Source organism: Aptenodytes patagonicus, chromosome 6 (genome assembly GCF_965638725.1).
Source record: "Aptenodytes patagonicus chromosome 6, bAptPat1.pri.cur, whole genome shotgun sequence".
Lineage (NCBI taxonomy): Eukaryota > Metazoa > Chordata > Aves > Sphenisciformes > Spheniscidae > Aptenodytes > Aptenodytes patagonicus.
This window is the reverse complement of record NC_134954.1, coordinates 18,246,488-18,259,641: the sequence shown is the minus strand read 5'-3', so window position 1 is coordinate 18,259,641 and position 13,154 is coordinate 18,246,488. Positions and strand designations below refer to the sequence as shown.

General features: G+C 48.2%; 1 protein-coding gene across 2 annotated transcripts in view; it reads right to left on the bottom strand.

Annotated features, from left to right (window-relative positions):
- PLD1 (phospholipase D1) overlaps positions 1-10,515 on the bottom strand; it is a 66,648-nt gene extending 56,133 nt beyond the window's left edge. For both annotated transcript variants that reach the window (XM_076341362.1, XM_076341363.1), the window contains exon 1: positions 10,389-10,515. The gene's annotated coding sequence lies outside the window, so the exon portion shown is untranslated. The remainder of the gene's footprint in view (positions 1-10,388) is intronic.
- Between the last annotated feature and the right edge of the window lie 2,639 nt (positions 10,516-13,154).

Sequence of the window (13,154 nt, the reverse complement as noted above, 5' to 3'; positions counted from 1 at the left end):
CAACACCCTGGATATCAGCACCATCTCAGCATCACCAAACCCCGCAACAGAGGGTGGCAAAGGGAGTCCTGAGCTGAGGGAAAAGAGAGGCTGGAAAAAGTACCTCCTTCAAAGAGCACAAACAGTAGGAAGGTCAAAGAATGCAGCGCTTCAGCGTGCTGGCAGACACACAGAGCTTGGCCATAAAAGCTTTATATAAAATGCTAAAACCGAGAAGCTTGCCAGGGTGATAGTGTAATGCAAAGGACTCTCAGAGGTGCCCGTGGGATGGTAAGCATTGCTGCCGCTCTTATATATGGTTGAACATGTCATATAAATACAGGACATATTTTCATGATCTAAACGTATAGATGTCTACACGGCTGATATCCTGTACATCACTCAATGATTCTGGTATCTCCCGGTGCCATGTCTGCTCCAGCGACCGCCACCTGCCAAGCCACATTTCTGCAGGGAATTTCGGCAGCTCGGAGCCAAGCGGGCACGCTGGAAGGCAGCCCAGCACCTCCAACCCCCCCAGCGGGTTAGGTGGCAGCTGATAAATGCAAACACTTACAGATCTTCGCATAACTCCCGCCAGCCAAGCTAAACCCAGGGAAAGCACTGCAGCCTGCGCTCGGGGAGGGATTTGGGCGACTAAAACAGGATCTCTCAGCCATCACACTCCAGCCCTGCCTGCTCTCATCTCCCTACACAGGCACTCGCTCCTGGCAGCTGCTGCTCTATATCAAGGCAGAGAGCACAGGTACGTGTCAGGAGGTCACCATCCCTGCTCCAGATGCAACCCTGCTGCTTATTGCCAAGTTTCCATTAAGTGGGAAGATGATTTTTCTTTTCTCCTCCTGCTGTCAAAAACCACACACGAAAGCACATGAAGGTGCTAACTTTTTGTTGACCCTTTACGTGACTTGCTCAAAGAAATGAGAAATTTCTGTGGGTATCACAGCAACAAGGAGTAGCAGATTGAGAACATGTATTTTTACTAATAGTTTATTGCTTTAATAAAATGCCATTTCTGTTGTCTTGATTTGGTTTTTTGGGGTTTTTTGTTTGTTTTAATGGAATTCCTCAAATAATTTTCATTGGAAAAAAAACAGTTGGCATGAGCAGAAGGCCACAGGGGAGCAGGAAGGTAGCACCACAGTGCAGGACTCTGAGCACTCCTGTGTGAGCAGCAGCCAAGTCCAGCTCCCTCCCCTGCCTGGGGGGTTCAAGGCACAGGCTCATCTCCCAGGGTGGCTTCCCTGGGGCACAACCAGCTTCAGGGACAACCACTGCAGGGTGGCCACCACCTAGGTTTTGTTGCTGCTTTTGTCCCGCTTACAGAAAGCCCCCAAGTGCAGGGTGCACGGCTGGGACCCACATGCAGTACCGACGGCTGCTGCACGTCCACCCACCCAGGCAGCCCCTGGGTCTGTGCAGGTAATTGCACGGTGCCGTCCCATGCTGATGCTTCCTGGTGGTGTGAATCAACCCTGTCACCACACACGCTGAACATTAACCTCTGCCAAGCTGTTTGCTTACTGTGCGTACAGCATGTCATGGATGTACTTTGGTAAACCCAAAGCACAGGATGAACGTCAGGTTCATGGGAGCAGTTTGGAGCTGTGGCACCTTGGGGACACCGTGCACCTACAACCATCCCAGCAAGGGTATGTCGCAGCTCCTCTCTCTGCTCCTCGTCCAGCACCCCGCTGCCTCCCCATCCCAAATGGGACCCTACACCACCTCAAGAGCACTGTCACCTGCTGTCCCTGCCCTGGGCAGGGACAGGCTGGAGTCACTGGTGCAAAGCCCCATGAAATGGTGCAACTACTCGCATCACCCCAAAACACTACCATACCCCTGCATGCAAACCTGGGTTTAGCACCTTTCCAAACTGAAGCTCCCTAATGATTTTTTTTTTTTGAGCAATGCTTTTAAAGACATTTCATGCATTCTGGCTAATAAACTCCACAAGAATTTGATGTCTCCATCCTCGGCCAACTTCCATTCTTTAGCCTGCCCCTAAAGCTACAGCACTCAATGGCCTCAGCTCCCACCGTCGAGCTGGGACACCCAGCACCACATGCCCATTGTACAATAAGGCATCATGCCCAAAGAGCTAGAAACAACATGTGCCAGAGGAGATGACAGGCAGGTGCATGCCTGCTCCTGTTCTGCATTTCCAAAAGCAGCTGCTTATCCTCAGCCATGGCCAACAGCAAGCACCGACACGGGCAAACATCAGCCCTTGGCCTCCCTTTCACACCCAGAAATCTCCTACCAGTTCACCAACAGCTTCATCTGTGGATCTAGGATAATATTAAGGCCTCTCAAGAACTGCATTTTCCTTTCCCCGGCCAGCTAAAACATATATTTGAGAACTTCTAGTTTACAAGAAAACAGTTGGCTTGGGGAAGTCCCAGAAGTGATTGTAAGAGAAGCTGTGAGCCGAGCTCAGAGAGCAAAGGTGATGCTGTCCCCAAGACTTTACAGAGGGCTTCAGGTGGCTTTGCAAATCAGCCTCTCCCAAGGACACCCTCCATGGGATCTCCATATGACCCTCCATCGGATCATAACAGCACTCAGGACACAGGGTACTCGAGTTACTGAAAAGTTAATTTTTCTATACCTTGAAGTGTTTGATTCATTACCAGAATTAAGGATGAGCAAATAATTACAGAAGTTCGGTTCTGATTTCACAAGTAACTTTGGAACGATGGCTGAGGTTTCAGGTCGGTACCTGCTGAACTAAGATCAAACCCAGGCAAATTCAATGGAAAATTGCTCATTATAAAGAAGTCACTTGCAGAAACAAAATAGCTCTCCTATGTTTCTTGCTTAAATACAACTAGACACCTGCAAATTTATGCAAAATAGCTCATTTACACACATTGACAATACTGACAGCTTCCTTAGAACAAAATAGATGCCTCGGATATAGGTGGGGTTTTTTTTCCTCCTTCCCCAGAGGGGAAAAAAAAATGCCTCCATCAAGCCAGCACAGAAGCACACTGACGGCAGGCAGTGAAAGATGATGCTCGTGTCTGAACTCAAATTGAGCCTCAGCTGCCTCCTCACTCCTCTCTCCCCTACCCACATACCCAGACCTCCAGCACCTTACAAGCAACATGGGTGTCTGGACAAGCCAGAGGTGCCCTGCAGCTCTTTGTTTTGTGAAAACTCCTGTATAGTATTTTTCCACACATTCCTAGAGGAAATCAGAGCATGAAAGTTACAACTTACAAGCTTAATCCTCCAGACCTCAGCACAAGATAGGCAGCTGCACACAATGAGCCAAAAATTAAATATTATTTTTCCCTCAACTGCCACAACCTTCTGGAGCAGTGCTGCTCAGAAAGGTGTCTGCAGACAGTTTTCTACATGTACAAAAAAGCTGTTTGGCAGAAAGAAAAGCAATAGCTTTGGGAGAAAGAAAAAAACCTGAACAGGCTCAGACAGCAGTTCCCATCTCGCTGGTTCTTTCTCCCAGTGAACAAAATGGCTCATTTGCCATAATTGCTGCCAAAACTCAGCAGGATCAGGTCTAACCGCAGGAATTTCAACAGCACCGTGAGTCATCTACTATTCTTTCTTGGTAAGACTTAATGCTGGGTGGGACACTTACCAAAAAAAAATTTCGATTTGCAGGAAACCTCTGTCATGGAAAAATACACTTCAGAACATCTCATGGGGACTACATAAATAGACATTTAGAAAAAGAGGCGTGGAGACCAAAGCATTTATTTCTGAAAAGACTATATGATACACTGCCTGCTCTCCAAATTGTTTCAGCAGCCCTTTAGCTGTGACAGAGAGAGGACAGCTGAGCTTCCTGGGAGACCCCAGCGCCCACAGGTGCTTCTCACCACACCCAAGAAAACACCAAACAAGGCAGATTTGCATTCTTCACGTGGAAAAGCCAACCACATCACGTAACTGCATTTTACTTGAATTAAAAGAGAAAATGCAGGCCAAAAAAATCCACTTGTTTTACCTCGTCTCTGTCACATTCAAAGTTTGTTGAGGGAGAGAGAGAAAACTTTTTTAAATTAAAAAAAAAAAAAAAAAAGCAGTGAGGTTGCCTTTAGCCAGATAGTAGGGCACAGTTACGAGGTACCGCCATGGCCACGACACTCCAGATTATTGAAAGTGTTGGAAATGTGCAATTAATTACTATTGCTGTTTATTTTTACCCCGGGGATCCCTGAGGCTGCGAGCAGGAGTCAGCCCAGCTGATAGTGAGAGAAGCCTGTGCTGTGACATGCATCTGATCCGAGAGCAATGCAGCTAGCGGTGTGTGTTCACGAGAAGGCTGTGTTCTGGGTGGGGGAAATAAAGACCAGGGGGAAGAACAAGAAATGAGGATTTCTGATTAAAACAATCCTCCCAAAAGTCCGGCTGGTAAAATAGGAGAAGTTTCTGGGAAGTCGCACGGTGATGTGTCAGCGCCAGTGGCATGGAGGAGCCCCGGGGCTCGCCGCCAGTGGGACCCTGATGGGAGAAGAGCCAAGAAGCAAGTTCCCGCACAGCAAGACAACCAGAAACACCAACTGGCTGTGAATCACCCGCTTGCACAGGCTTGGACAGAGACCATCAGAGTGCTGCTCTGTGGGACATTGTCTGCCTGATACTGCTTGTTGTCTCTGTGCACTGGAACGCTCATCCCAGAGAAGAGCGGTCCCTCTGTGCCCAGACCACCTTTCCCTGCTGTGGGGAGGCAGCTGCAAACAGCCCCCAGAGGTGGGGAGCAGCACCAGGATCCCCCCGCCAGCCCTGGGGGAGCCCAGGAAAGCACCAGGCGTTTATCAGCAGGTTTATCTTACTTCACAAAAAAAAAAAAAAGAGCCCTCATGTGAGGGCTGCACACGAGGGCTCATTGCACTGGCAGAAATAAAAATCTAAAACAGGAATCAGGCCCACTCCGCAGCTTGACCTGAAAAATGCAATCAAGGAAATTACAATTTAATTCTTCTTCCACCAACAGAGGTGTAAACCAGAAAAATAACTCCCAACACCATGAATATTCTGAATATTTGCTGCTGTCAGTATAGTGTAAACAGGACTCCACACCCAGGGAAAAAGTCTTTCTGTTGAGTAAACCTGCAAATAGTGATGAGATTTTTCATCTTCAGCTCTGCACCTCCTCTCTCAGAAGCTTTCTATACCTGACCCCAGCTTGCCCAGGCAGGCAATGGAGCAATGCTCTTTCTCTTCTGCAAAATGCCCACCCCATCACTATTCACATTGCCTTTTTATTACATCCTTTCTCCCTAGAGAGTCAGTTCCTTAGGACAGAGGACCATTTCTTATTTTATCTGTGTCTTCTCTGCCAAAAAATAAGGGGATAGAGGAAAAAGAGACCATGTTATTACACTAAGATAACTAATGCAAACTGGCTACTTTACTGTCAAATCGTACTAGAGGTGTTGAACAATTTTATTTGCTGGAGCTCAATATGGTCAGCACTGCATCCCCAGAGTGCAAAGGGGATATTTCAAGGGAAAATGGTTGCAGAAACACGATCAACCAAAGAGCACAGAGGTGTGAACGCTGCACATGGCTGCAGCCAGCTTCAGTGCTGACTTGGCACAGTCGAGCAGATGCATGCCAAGGACATGCTGCCAGGTTCATTCCCACCATGTCCCCCACTCTCGGACATGTTTTCTTGGCAAAGCAACCACATTAGCCCAATAAGATTGCTATCTCGAGGTGATTATCTTGATATTAAAATCTTACATCCCTTTTTGGCAATAAACCCTGACTACATACTGCATTGTCACCCTGCCTGCCGCGCCGGCATGCCACGCTCACTGCTGGAGCAGCAGCAGGTCCTTCTGGTAGTTGCTCCATCCCCCTCCCTGACCCCTTTTTAGCAAGTTTTGCCTCACTGGTGTCTATTAGACTTGTGCGAACCAGAGCTGCTTTTAAATTGCAAGATTTTATTCTCAGAGGCAAAACTCTTTCCTGCCGGGACGCGTGGCTTCCTCTCTTCCCCTGGCGAGGAGGCAGCACATGCCGGGGGGATGCCTGGCACCATCCCATCTCCTTTTGGGGTCCCAGCTCTCCAGCGTGGGAGCAGCAGCCACCAGACGGCTTCTCCCCCCATCCCCACGCCAGCAGATGGGTGCCTGAGGGACGCGGCCCCCCAGCGCAGGCGAGCTGTCTGACAGACATGAGCCCCACTCCCACTTTGTTACGTAAACCCCCAGGTTGCAGTGTTGTTTATCTGCTTTAAGGATCTAGAAAGCACTAAATGCCACCACAGTGCGTGGGCACGAGGAGCGAGGGATGCGTGAAGCGCTCAGGGCAGTGGCAATGGCACGCAATGCCAACTCCAGTGATTAGATACCTCCCACTATTATTGCATGGAAACAGAACACTCTGAATCCTGAAGACACAAGTGTGTGTGTGTGTGTGTGTGTGTATATATATATATATATATAAAAAAAAATCATGATCTGCAAATCCACGTTTCCCTCCTGTTTGCTCCCCCCAGGCACAGGAGCCAGGGTAAGAGTGCATGTCCCCTGCGCAAGGGACCACGGCTGCCTCCTGCCACCCTGGACACCCTGTGACAAGCAGGTGGGGAAGCAGCATGGCAAATATTTTGGACAGAGAAGTTGGCAAGCAGAGCTTTTTCTTCCCCCAGTCCCTCCACCACCCTCTGCTTTCCAGGGTGTCTGCGCATGTGGAGCTGGTATGTGCATCTGGCAGATGCTCACAAGTCCATGAAAGTGAGTGGCAGGGCAGGGGCACCTGGCTAAATATCTGTCAAAAGTTATATTTTTTTATATATATATCTATATACACAAACAAAAAATTAAATTGATAATATATATGTATCATCATCCTGCAACTCAGCAGGGCTGAGGTCTGGCCCTGCACAGCATGCTGCAAAGAAGCCAGGCTGCGTGCCAGCTACTCACACATCCCACATCTCAGAGTGCAGAAAAAGCATGGCAAGCAGCACCTGAATAAGGACTGAAAAAACCTTCTTTTTGGCAAAAATAAAGGCTGGCCAAGGTTTTGTGAAGGGAAAGAAAAAAAAAAAAAAGAACCCAACCACAACTTCCATCAGACACATGGCCATGACCGAATCGATCCTGGTCCCTGCAGGAGAGTTTCCAGGGTACAGGGCATGTGAGAACAAGTTAAAAACACACATCATCAATTGTCAGCCAGACAATAGGAGGAAAAGGCATGAAGTGTTCACTCTCACCGACCTCAGCCTTGGCTAAGACCAGATGCTTACTGACATTAGACACTCCAGCAACTAAACACCCAGGAAAAAAAAAAAAAAATCAAATTGCTTCCTCAGCTCTGTTATACACAGATTCAGGGCCGCTGTACAATGCTCATTCCCACTCAAACTTTTTTTTTAATTATTTTTTAAATGACTTGCTACAAAACAGCTGTTTCAATGTGAAATTAAGGAACCACCTGTTTGCAACAAAGGCAATAGGAGAAGGGAGCTTCTGATAACAGAGCATGATGGCTTGCTGCAGTACTCCAGGGCTTCAGTTATTTCAGAGACTGAGTTTCTCCTTTGGTATGTTCATTAGGCAGAGATAGATAAGATAAATCTAGAAGCCTGTATGAACATTGATAACTGATATCTTCTTTATAATTTCATTTCAAGGGAATAAAATTTGTAGCAACGTTGGCATTAAGGGCATTTTCCTCATGTTTCTTTCCCTGAATATTTGCTAACTTGCTTTAAATCAATTACCAGAGAAGGAATAACTAAAAACCCAAGTTCAGTTCATAATTAACAGATAAAGGAGACACAACTGCACTTTGCATGGTTTATCAAGGAAGAGATTTCTCAAATCACTGCTCAAGAGCAGACCCACTGTAAACATGGGATCTTTCCTTTACTGCAGACACACCTGCAGTCTAAAGATCACTTCATAAATTACAGGGGATAACAATGTCAAGTTGACACAAGCCTTTACACTTTTCTTACTACTCTTCCTAAGAGTAGCAATTTCTAGGTGAGGCATGGGATTTCAGCCTGCTTCATGAAAGAATGATTTCACCAGCATAGATTACCTACCTAGCGCTTACAATTTTTTTGTGTGTGTGTGTGTGTGTAAAAAAAAAAAACCAGTATCTTCAGCAGTTTAAAGAAGCTGCCATTCTGATCCCAGAAAACTCTTCCTCACTGCAAGAGCTCAGGAGACACCTGCCAGCAACAGCATTATTTGTGGCAGGAGTTCAAGCCTCTCAAAATAAAAGCATCACGGCCCCCAGGAGAAGTCACTTTATTAAGTCTTTTCCAGTAAGTCCAAAGCCTCAACACTAATTTTCAATAATCTTGAAAAGGAGGATGTTATGTGTCTAGACAAAATTAAATGTGCAAATGGGTATTTAAGTGACACCCTTTGATCTTCTCTAAGTAGGAAAGTTAAATCTTAGAAAAAAATTCAACAGATGTACCTCTCTTCATAAACTTTCATTTACACTAGTACCTGGCTGCAGAGATAATCGGACTGATTCCCTATGTGCTGAACCACAGCCTATAGGAATCTCTGTAAATTGTAATAAAGAGGGATCTGGGTTTTTTTCCCCAGCCTGTTTTGATAAACCTCAACCCTCTCCCCCATGCAGCCACAAAGCTCTGACCAAGGCCTGGGGCTGGCCCCCTCTCTGGAGGGGAGGACAGTGCCAGGGCTCAGCCCCCCCAGCCAGCTAAACCCTGCACAAAGATGGGTGATGGGGATGCTGTGGCGGTGCAGGCACCACAACTCTCCCACGTGCTGCACCCCCAGCTCCAGGGAAGGCCAGACACTCTCCCACCGCAAGAAAACTGATTTTACAGGTTTGGTGGTATCTCACAGCAAAAGGACAGGAGGAAGGACCCCTTTCAGCTGCAGGTGAGCGCAGGACAGTTGCACAAGAGGGGCTGGCGGCCACCAGCCCACAGAGGTGCTCAGTGCTCATCCCCTGAGCAGGGATCAGGGATCCCAGCATCCCTGGGCAGCACTCAGTATCACACAGTAACACTTACACTGAAGGAAGGGGCTTTCTGCATATTCACAGCAAATACAGTGCAGACCAATGACAAGCTGAAAAGGAAGGGTAGCCCAGGGCCCAAGGGCTTAAACTTGGAGCTTCCCAACTTCTGGCAGAGCTGGGCAGGATTTGGCCACGAGACCCAAGCCACAGAGCTAACACTCCTGTGAGCACCATGAGAAGGGGTGGTCAGAAATTAAATTCCCCAGTTACCTGCGAGCCTCTGGCATGAGCTCACACTATCAAATGCCAGAGATGGCACGGGGAGGAAAACATGAATTCTTGAGCGATTAAAGACACTCAAAACAGTTCCCACCCCTCAAGCTGCAAACACAGGCCGCTACAAAACAGAGGGCATTTGTCCCAGCGGCCTTGGACGTACCAGCCTCGCCGTGACATCCCATTACTTACGATCTTCAACTGAATGTCAAACCAGCAGAGCTTCATCCACCCAGTTAAACTATCAGCATCTGTCCCCCAAACAGCCACGTAATTCTACTGACTTCAGAGGCATCGTGCAGATTTACTGAAAGGAGGGATCTGGAGACCACACAGACCTGGACACACAACACACATTATCCTGCTGTGTACAGACAGCCCATGTCAACCCCGACCACGCAGGCAAAACACTCCCAAAGTCAATGGAGCTGCACCGGCTTGAATCATTGCCCAGGCCAGGTCTGAGGCATTTGGGGGCTGAAGATTTCTGAAGAGCAGCCTCCTATACCAAGGAAGAGCATCATGCCAAATAAAGAAAAGTAGCAACAGGCAGAAAAGGCTTCCGTTGCAAGAAATCGAGCCGGCAGCTCAGCAGAATGGGTTGTGTCAGCCAGCTGCTAGGATGTTGGGAAACTCTCAGGTTTTTCCCCACGTCCCAAAAAGGCGGCTGCTAAAAAGGACAGGGCAGCGACGCAGTTTCACCAGCTTTGGAGACACACCAGCCAAATCTCACAAACACTGAAGTCCACAGCAAACGTAAAGCTACCACCTCCGAATTCCCTGATCCAGAGCCCTCCCGGCTGACTCCAGCCCAGCGTAGGGCTCATCAGCCTCGCTGGATCCAAACTTACCCATTTCAAAGCATGAAAATTTAATAAGTCATCCCAAGTATGTCCTACAGGGCTGATAAACACCTCCCATTGGCAAAGTTCGCTGCCCAGCCTCAGCAGAGAGCCCAAGCAGGGAATCAACTTGAAAACAAGCGTCTTGTGTTTAAGCATCTGCCTTTTTCTCCCCCAAAACCGTCCCAGAGCCAGCCGCCCACCCCCGCGACCCCTCCCCGCGGCGGGCCGGGGCAGCCCGGGGAGCGCATCAGCCTCCCCCCGCCCGCCGCCGGGAACCCAACCGCTCCGCACAGAGCCGGCAACTCCGGCTCCTTCTCTACCAACCTCCAGCCCCCGTGAAAGCGGGTGCCTCATGGTGCTGTTACAACCGGCAAGGCGTTTTCCCAGCGAAGCGGCGGCCCCGCGCCGAGGAGGAGCCGCCCCGCACCCCGGCACCGCCCGCCCGGCCCCGGCGCCTCGGTTCAAGCATCCAGGCTGGCTCCCCAAAGGCAAAATGAAGCGCGACCCAACCCCCGAGGCACTCCAGCCTATGAGCACTTGCTCATTAAGGGGAAACCACTCCCCGCGAGTTAAGGAGAACGTAGGGAGGGTGGAGGAAAAGGGCAGGGTGGTTTGCTGGGTTCTGTTCCTTTTTTGTGGCAGGCACTTCTTATTAGAGGAAAAGCAAAACCTATCAAGAAATGATCCGTTAACGGTAAGGAAAAAGTCTGCTTTTTTATTTCAGCTTCCCAGCCCTGCGAGTACAGGGATTCAAAGTGATTTGCTCCACTCTCATGCAAATGCAGCTTTCACAGGGAGCACAATTTTTCCCCTTTTGTACTCTTCTCACAGAAGCCCAATTACTTCAACAGGGAGAAGTCATTGGCGGCGGTATGGGAAAGCTAAATTACATTTGGCGAGGGGAACAAATGAAAAAGTCAGTGCAAATTAACAATGAATTAAGTACACATGCAATATTATTTTTAGCATAAGACAACCTAATAATTATGGTCACATATTGTTTGTATCTGAGTAGTACTCGTCTGCAGATGCTGCATTTTTCATACTACTTTCCATACGCCCTTTTTAATATGCAAAGAAGCAGATTTTTTAGCGAGAGGGTGAGAAAATTTTTGTGCTTATAGAAGCATGGAACTGACAAGCGGAGAAGCAAAAATCCCCCATACGTTAAACAGCTATAACACAGTCTTGCATACTGGCATGCCAGTAAAATGCCTGAAACCTGTCTGCAGTACTACAGCTTCTGCCGCTGCAGCTGTACAGGGGACATCTCGCTGACTTTTTCCAGGGAATTCAGTGTTCCCACTTCTGCCTCTACAGCAAGATTTCACTATGGTTGTTACGATATTTTTCTTCCTTAAAGGATTTTTTTTTTTTTTAAATTAGTGAGAAACTGAACCATGATTCTCAAATCTACGTGAGAGAAATAACCCAACTCTGGTCATTGCTAATGCAGGGCAGACTCTACCCCATTCTGGCAGTGCAGTATTGAAGCATCTCCATGTTCTCCACCAGAACAGTACCTGCTTTGTCTATGGGCACACCTGCAGCACATCGGCTCAGCTCGTTTACACTGGATTTACTAGGACTTGGCTTACCAACAGCTTACTAAAACTAGTGTGAGTGATGTGCTTCACATTTAAAATCAAACTGAGAAATCTAAGGTGGGTTCCCTTGCACACGGCTTGCATTGCAACACGGCTTCTCTCAGCTCACGGTGTTGAGCTCAAACACTGCTACACTCAGCATCTATGGAGAGCTGTGAGTCAGGGTTGCTCACCAGTGCTGTCTGTATTGAGCAAGGGAAAAGAGAGCACAGACACTTCTAACACTCAGTGTCATGGGAGAACAAAGCAACAATCAGGGTGGAATTCTGCAGGAAAGAATAGGGGCAATGGGAAATAAGAAAAGTCACCCTATATCACTGACATCACCTTTCCACCACAAAGAGCGGGCAAAGCCATGCTTGAGAAGGACATGTTACCCCACACTGCAGAGGGGTTTCATGCTAACACCAACATACGGGATGGGAATCGGTGGACAGATGGCACAGGGGGCATCATTCAGGGCACCTGCCTGCCCGGGATGCCCCATCTCTGCCATACTCTCCAGCCCCACCTCTGCTAACCCCGTAGCTTCCTTGGGCAGGAGGCCAGCGGGCTGCAGGGGGCTTCCACCACCTCACATCTCTGTGCACCTCTCCGTGCGTGTTGGTGCGGAGAGGGGACATCTCAGACGCAGAGAAGAACAACTGTCTCTGCAGACAAACCCCTGCCCATCCACCCAGTGCTCATTTCAGCGCTCATCACCTATGCAACTGGCTGGCTGAATTCTAGCAAATCTTTACAAATCCATAAACCTTAGTTCAGTTAATGCACATTTAATTTCTCTGCTGGTAGGTTTATTTTGGCAGCCGCTGTGAGCCAGGCTAGATCAACAGCAGAAGAGAGCAGACACTCTTAAAGAGCGTTTTGGCATCTACGTAGCACAATTCCCCTCTCCTGAGCACCACAACAGAGCAGGTTCTCCACCCACAGTTATCATCTCTTCCAGAAGAAACACCATTGTGCCCGTGTCCATTAGTGATTTACTACACTTCCCATAACTTTCCCTGTCCCAGAGGCAATTCATAAAGTGGATACTCGGCACGTACCTTCAAAAATATCTCGAGCTCTGAAGAAACACAATATTGTCTGTCAGGGGTTTCTTTGGTTCTCTGTTCCCACCTGCTTTTTGATCTTCAGGAACTTCCACGCATCCCTTGGAGGACACTGACTGCTGTCACAGGGAGTGCAAAGTCGTCTTATTTAACACGAGGTGCCGGTGCAAGGAGCGCGCTGCATGGCAGTCACACAGGGATCGATGCTGCTGCAGTCTGTAAAACCAAGGTGCGAATACCAGGAATCTTTTTAAAAATTTTATTTAGTCGCACTTCATTCATGTTTTTTCTTCTCTTTAAAATTTTTCATTGCCATGCCTAATGAGCTGGCCAAAAGTGGGGATACATGAGGCATATAGAGACATCTGCAGAAGGGCTTTTTGAGGACTAAGAGCCTACGCTGCTGTACATCAAACCCAAACCTCCAGCTG